Below are 7538 nucleotides of genomic sequence, written 5' to 3' on the forward strand. Positions count from 1 at the left end.
AACAGCCTGTGAGAAACATCATGCCAGCGCTGGAAAAGATCCGTGGCTCATGGATCCAGCACAGGCAAACCGGTTTATCCGTTTCCTTGCAAGCGGGTGATGAGGGAGGTTGTAGATCGGGTGAGACCGGCCGTCTCTGAACATGCAGTTTAAGGCAGGAATTAAAGGAATTTGCTAAATGAATGAGAGAACAGGAAGTGGACTTGGCAAGTCATCCCTCTGTCTCCGCACCGCCCCTTTCTGTCAAATCAGGCATCCATTTCAAAACGTGAACTATGCATCCATCCATCAGGATGGACTTCGTGCCCCTTCGAGCGTTTTTAACTTGGGAAATGGTTATTGCTGGCTCCAGCTCCTTTTAGGAAGCATTTTTTTCTCTGCTTGAGTATAAGAGCTGTTTTGATCACTCTGGAAGATGCTCTGGCCTGAAAAACAAGGGTAGGACAAATGAGTCCCCAAAATAGCTGATGTTGTGCCCAAGGAGCACAAATGCTTGCCTCCTCAGCGTTATCATGACTGAAGAGAATTTAATGTAGTAAAAAAGAACCACTGCATTTCTTGCTGTCCAGCATAGCAGAGTTTGTGTTGTCTTGGTTTTTTTTAGGGGGGGTGTTGGAGGATGTAAAAATGAATTCCTAAGGGCTATAGCATAGCTATCTGTGTCAAAAATGTGGGGTCAAGGCATTTCTGTTGTCACTTTCCTTAGAAATACCTAGTTATTGCAACATACACTAGCAGACAGCCCGTCCTGATGACTGTTTGGTCTGTGCAGTAAGAATGAGAACATCAAATTTAGGATGCCATTGGTCCAGCTTGCCGCTTTGCGGTTAGGTGACCATTCATTTCTGTGATGGCTAGCATCATCTGACTAAAACCAATGCTAGCGTAATGTGCTTACTGGTGTACCCCTTCTGTTTTGGGTGGGGGGCTGGCAGCTTTTCACAGGAGCTGTGCTGAAGTCAGACTCTATTTTTGCTTCCACCTACTTTTGCTCTTAGGAGAACTTAATCCTTTTGGAAGGAATAAACCTGTACTTGAGAGACTTGCCTCCCAGTGTGGAGGCTGCATTACAGAGAATTGGGGGATATTTTGGGACCCCTGCCACTAATGTGTGGGGACAGACTGTTCTTCAGGGTTTACTTTCTTGCTCCCCCACACCCCTATCTGAGTGTAGTAGCTTCAAAATAGTACTCTGCTAATGAGAAACTGAGATTAGTAGCTGGGAAGAGGAATGTGGTTTGTCTCCTCAGTGTTGCTTCTGCTTTTGTCTCTGCATGGTAGGAGGAATGGGGAGGGAAATTGGAAGGAATGTGGGAACTGGTACTGTTTGCTCTGGCTGGATATCTGCGGTACACTTATCAGCTCTAACTTAATACTGTGTGTTGTAAACATCTAGAGTCATGAATAAATGATACATACTGCTTATTCTTGGCTAGCAGGGAGTTTGATTATGAGAAGGTGAGGCCTTCACTCTTGTTCATAAACACTGCACTGTCTCTCAAGTTTAGCTTTATCAGCTTAATCTCTTTTGCCGGATTCCTTCCAAGAAATTGACTTGGCTACAGTTAAACTGTCATACTTCAAGTGAGTAGTATGACAGATCTGCTATGCAGCTTTAGGATGTTAAAATCAAAAAGATGCGATTTATTAAAATTGTACTATAGATCGGTGATCCTATATTAAATCTCTACAGTTTAAGGCAAATTGTACTGTTTATACCTATAGGCATTTTAATATGGCTTTAAGTAGTTAGAATAGCTGTTAACTCTATAATCACTCAATTCCAAATTCAGCCTGCTGCTGGCAAAATGTTATTTCACTTAAGTTCAAAGTGTTCCAAGAGACAGTTGTACATACTTTAGTAGGAGAGAAATTCAAGTGTTGCAGAAAGTGCTCTCCAAAGAAGCTAAACAGAAGTTGTAGCACTGAATACTGAACTCTCCTCTCCTGCTGTTTCTAGCTGGAAGTGGATAAACAAGTGTGAAGTGAAACAGCAATCTTGGTACATATGAGATTGGAGGAGTAGTAAGGATTAGCAGACTGTTCACACTTCTTGTGAAGCTCATTTTGCTTTGTGTTGGTTGTTGTTATGAGTGAACTGTAGCTTCTTAAACCTGTGCAGGAAGAGACTGTCAACTGCAGTGCAAATTAAATTTGAAGTTACTGTAGCTTGTACATCCAGCTCCTATATGATCATATAAACTGAAAGAGGGAGAGTAACTTAGTAAAAGAAAGATAGGTCTTGATGGGGCGGTGGTCAAGCTGAGAATGAACTCAAGTCTCTGTTTCTCTAGCTCTACTCAATGCAATTGAAGAATTGTTTTCAGATGTGTCACATCTGAAGTTACGAGTCTTCTGAAATTCAAAACCAACTTATATCTCACTTTTCTGACAAAGATATCTTAGTTAAATCAGGCTCTCAAGCAAGAGGCAGTGGAGAGGGGGAGGAAATAAGGTAAGGACTTGTATTTTATCTCCAAGTGATTAGTGACTCACCAGCGGTAGTGGAGTTACAAACTAGACTAGCCCTGCTGTAGTGCTAAACTACTGGTACCTAAGCAACTCTAGTTTTAATCAGGTTCCTAATTCAGTACTTTTCTGAGAACAGAGAGTTGTAACTTATTTACCAGGCTGAACTCTTCCAATGGGTTTGTAGTTTACAACGGGAATGTCATGAAAGACTGAACATGCTGGTATACAGAATCAGAGCAATATTCCTGGAATGTAGTGAACAAACTTTTTGACTAAAATTGAACTCTTCCTTTACTTAGTCATAGCTTTGCTCTTAAAAGCTTGTCTTCATACACTTTTGAGTGGTTTTCAATTTTCTCTAGCAAACACCAGAGAAAGTTGGTTACCTAAAGTCTCAGGTTGGGGGGCTTCAGCCTTTAGATGGATCATACACGAATCTGCAAACAGTGTTCTAAACTCTGTTGAAGAATGAACACGGGCCTTTAAGCACAGCCAATCTGAAAATTTTAAATCTGAATCTAAAAAACCTGAAAAACTTTTGTGCATGGCTGACACTCTTGATGTGCAAGTCTATGCACCTTGGTGCAGCACTGAGAAACTAAAGCATCCTGGTTTTAAATATAAAAGGGATGTAAATTTACATCTGTGTTCTTCTGGACAAAAACAACTTTCATCTTATTTGAATACTCTCTGCTGAGAGTTCTTGTCAAGAATTACTATTTGTTGTGCAATAATCCTGACCTGACCTGAACTGTAATGGCTTTCATGGATTTCATGGATTTGTTTTGGCTAGACATGTGGACTTAAAAGTACTCAGGATATTTTCAAGCTGGAAATGACTCCTTTTGGACTTAAACTAAAAAGGCAGGGCTAAATATGACTTAATTCAGCTATTTAGTGTTGAAGAGACTGTATTTGCTCACTGGATTGAAAAGCACCTTACATGTGATATGGAGACTCATCGAATAGATGGTCTGATGCTGATCACTTGACATACAGGAGCAGATTTCAGTGCATCTTTCAAGATGAATATGTGGCTGCAACTACAACTATGAGCTATGAGCCCATGGTCTTGTACAACAGCTGAAACATGCATGGCCTTAATGTTGCTCACCTGCCAGGACAGGAAGAACTACAGTAGGAGACTGGCGGGGGGAGGATTGGGAGATGTCCGACTACATGCAGTTCCTTACTGAAGCTGTGACTTAACTTTGTATAGCCACACAAGCAAAATAAAATGTTCAAAGCTAAATTGTATTGTGTTCTTGGTTTTTATTGCACTTTAAATGATACATGTACTTACAGGGTTTCTAGCAGGCTGGGTTTAAAATCTAGATACCTGTGGCCTCTGTCCAAGCCCTGTTCTTTTCTAATAGGCTTAAAAAAGCGAATAGAAAACAATTCCACTAGATCCTGAACGGCACTAAACTGAAATAGGATATTTTACTGAACTGTGGAGGGATTTTAAGTTCTGTGTATTATTCTGGTTCCAGCACTTAGCTGATAGTAAGTCCCAAGTATTTGGGTGTCAGTATTAAACCAGACACAAGTTAGACTTAAATACTTTCCATAAGAGAAATAGGCTTAGTTTGAAGACTGTTGGCATCAGTGTCTGAGTTGGTTTGTGCTGGCTCAGTCTTAACCACAAGTTGCAAATAAAGGGAACTGCACTAGAAAACCCAATATTGAGTAGAACTCTGATGTAAAAAGTGTCTCCACTATATTGCTTGACAAACTACTCTACCAGTAAGGTGGAATGGAAAAGAGATCACTATTAAACCTTAGATTAACAGTTATAGTTTATTCTAGATGGTAGGACTTGTGTGCTGTCACTCGAATTAAGGAATATATTTCAGGTTAATACCATGTCAGTAAGATCTCAGTACCTATAGGATGCTTAAAAGTAGGTTTGGTAGGCAGTGGTCTCATCCAACCTGCAGTAATAGTAGGTATCAAGGAAGCAGAGATCTTTAACTGATTCATTAAGCCTGACAGCAAAGATGATGATTTACTTTAAGTGTACAGAAAAGGTGTTAGGGCAGGAGAGGGGTGAGGGAGGCGTTAGATGGTGTCACTTGTAGAACAGCGTGCTGACCTTCCCTCTGCTGTGAGGTCTGAAGTAACCTGTGTGGGCTTGCTTAGTGATTCATATGTTGGATTAGCAAAAGGCGAAGTTTGGGCTAAGACTATGGAAAGAGGCTCTGGTCATGGTAAATATCTCTGTAAAAACCAGGATTTAGTATTACAAGTCTTTCCAGAAGAAAGTGAGTGTATGTAAGCAATACTCTCAGCCTAAGAAGCACAATTAAAAATAAGAATTCAGAGAATTCAGTAGTAAGTGGGAGATTTGATGTTTACTCTACTACAAAAGTAAACTGAAATCCCTGGTTAATGTATTCAAACTTCAGTAGTGACCTATATGACCTCCTCTTCTTGAGGCAATACCTGACAAAACTGTGCAGTATTTGGCCTTAATTCTGGAATTTGACTTTAATTGCAGTGAGCAAGTCTAGGTCAAGTTATGATAGTTCCTTAAAGCTTACTTGATATCCCTTATTTCTGATATCTGTCAAGACTTCTGCTTCTCAGGTTTTTAAGATACATACCTAAATGCATACTAGCCCCTGTACTAAAGTTCTCTTAACACTGTACATGAGGAAGGGGGGAATGTTCTTCAGAACAACATAGTTGAGACAATCTTCTTGGGTACGTCCTATCCAGGGTACAAGGAATGATGGCTAATTTTCCTTTACCTAGTGGAAAAGGGATTTTGCTTATGCTCTAATCTATAGTCATGAGGAATATGCCTCTTTACTGCTTCCATATTGCAGGACCAGACCTGTTCTGAGGAAGATGCTTACTATTTCCCTGATGGAAGAAAGTCCAGTGTTTCCAGACTACTGAAGTACAGAACTTTGTCCTCATTCACTATAAGGCTTGCTATATTTGCATTAACATCCTTTAAGAAGTATTGGCATCTTTCCTTTAAAAGATGTGACCAACTCCCATAAAAATAGCAAGGATGGCAGTGATACGCATGTGTCATTTAGTGTTACAGTTTCCAAAAGCTTTGCTGGCTGTTATGACAGTTATAACTGGACGTTAAGTTATAATACTGAAACTTGATGCAAGGTCTTATTTCTCTTAGTGAAGCTAGCTAGAGAAATGTGGTATTTCAGTGTGGACCAGAAGTTGAAGGGAATAACCTTGGACTTAAAGCTGAACTTGAAGTTGACAGATAATGTTAAGATTCTTACCGTATAGAATCTAGAGTGTCAAGTGGCTGCCTCTTGAAAAGGATGTTAAACTAAAGTGTAACTGGAAAAGTGTTTTAAGAGTCTTTGTTTCTATTCCAGCACTCGGAAAGTATTATCTGAGTTTGCATTAATTAAATCAGTTTTAGGAGCTTGGCTATATTTCAGTTAAATATCTTGACCACTCCTGTGATGTGAATTTTGTTTGTAATTTATGACAGACTAGATGGACTCCAGATTGGATAGACTCAATATGGATTATCTTTTGGCATGAATGAGCCTCATACTTAACTAGCTCATATCAAAGTACTTCTAAAGTGAGGAGTCAGCTGAATGGGTCTCAATAATTGAGAGAGATTTTTGGGGAGGAGTAAGCATCTCTTTACATATGCATATGTTTGGCTTGTATTGCGCTACTGAAACTCTAGTAAATCAAGATTAGCAGTTACTGAATTGAATGGTTCTTCATTAGTAATGAGCTAAACTGCAGACCAAAAAAATTCCTGAAGCATTCTTAGGCTCAGCTCTGACATGACACTTCTAGATATCTGTTACATACCCAATTTATGGTTTAGTAAGTGGCTATACATAAGCTGTAACAAGCCATGATCAGCCAGATCAAAACATAGTAAATGTTTGTGATACCATCATGTGACTTGTTGCCCTAGGGTTTTAGCGTATTTTATTAAAAAAAAAAAAAAAAAAAAAAATTGGTGGGAAGTATGAAAGGAGTCTAAGGAGTAGTAGTTACTCAACTGTTTGCTTGAGGGCAGGCTTTTTTTTTTTTTTTTTTTTTTCCTCTCTCTCTCTTTCTCTCTCTCTCTCTCTCTCTCTCTCTCTCTCTCCCTCCTCCAGTGCACTGAAAGAGAGTACAGGTTAATCTCTTAAGCCTCAAGCCTCAGTGAAGCTGATAAAATTCATTTGCTTGAAAAATGCTACTCTGCAGCGTAAAGCAGGTGCTGAGGCATGCCACAATTACTATTATATAAAATGTATCTTGCGTCCATGTCCATGATGCATGCTGCATCCGTAAATCTGACTTACTGTAGACCAATGGAAACAAAGTGGTAGAAGCTCATGGCCATCTTTCTATTAATCTGATATTGGAAATGGATGGAAACAAAGTTATTCCGGAAAGATGAAAATGAAGAACAATCATCTTTTAGGCCAGTCCACTCAGTGGCACAGAACAACTTATTTATATTAGGAATAACTGGTGTTCAGTCATAAAACCTAAGTAGTTGGTATCATAGTGTTTTAAGAATTGGACATAAAGTTGCAGGGGGATATCTGAATATAGAACAACTTATTTACATTAGGAATAACTGGTGTTCAGTCATTTATCCTAAGTACTTGGTATCATAGTGTTTTAAGAATTGGGCATAAAGTCGGGGGGAAATATCTGAATATAGAAATCTCTAAGCTGTTAAAGCTAAATGGCATGCCATCTTAGGCAAGGGGAGATGCAATGATTTTAACATGTCTCTTAGCTTGTGTTGGTAAGAATTAGACCCTAAGAAGCAAAATGAACACAACTCCACTTTTTGAAATAAGCCATTGAAAGTTGTGCTGAACTGAATTAGTGGTACATAAACTACCATTTTCCTCTAAGGCTCTGAAATCTTCTGTAAACCTTAGTGTTAATGTTTCTCTATGACTACTTCAGAAAAAGTGGGAAGAGGGCTAGCAGGAAGTAGCTGCAAAAAGAGCAGATTCACTTAGGGATGTTTTTGACTTGTGTTCTGTAGTTCTTTACATATGGGATTTAAAGCAAAGAATTAGAAGACAAATTATTGTTCCAGAATATATACC

This window comes from Rhea americana, unplaced genomic scaffold, assembly GCF_003343005.1.
Source record: "Rhea americana isolate MKP2758 unplaced genomic scaffold, rheAme1 scaffold_191, whole genome shotgun sequence".
In the NCBI taxonomy this organism is placed as follows: Eukaryota; Metazoa; Chordata; class Aves; order Rheiformes; family Rheidae; genus Rhea; species Rhea americana.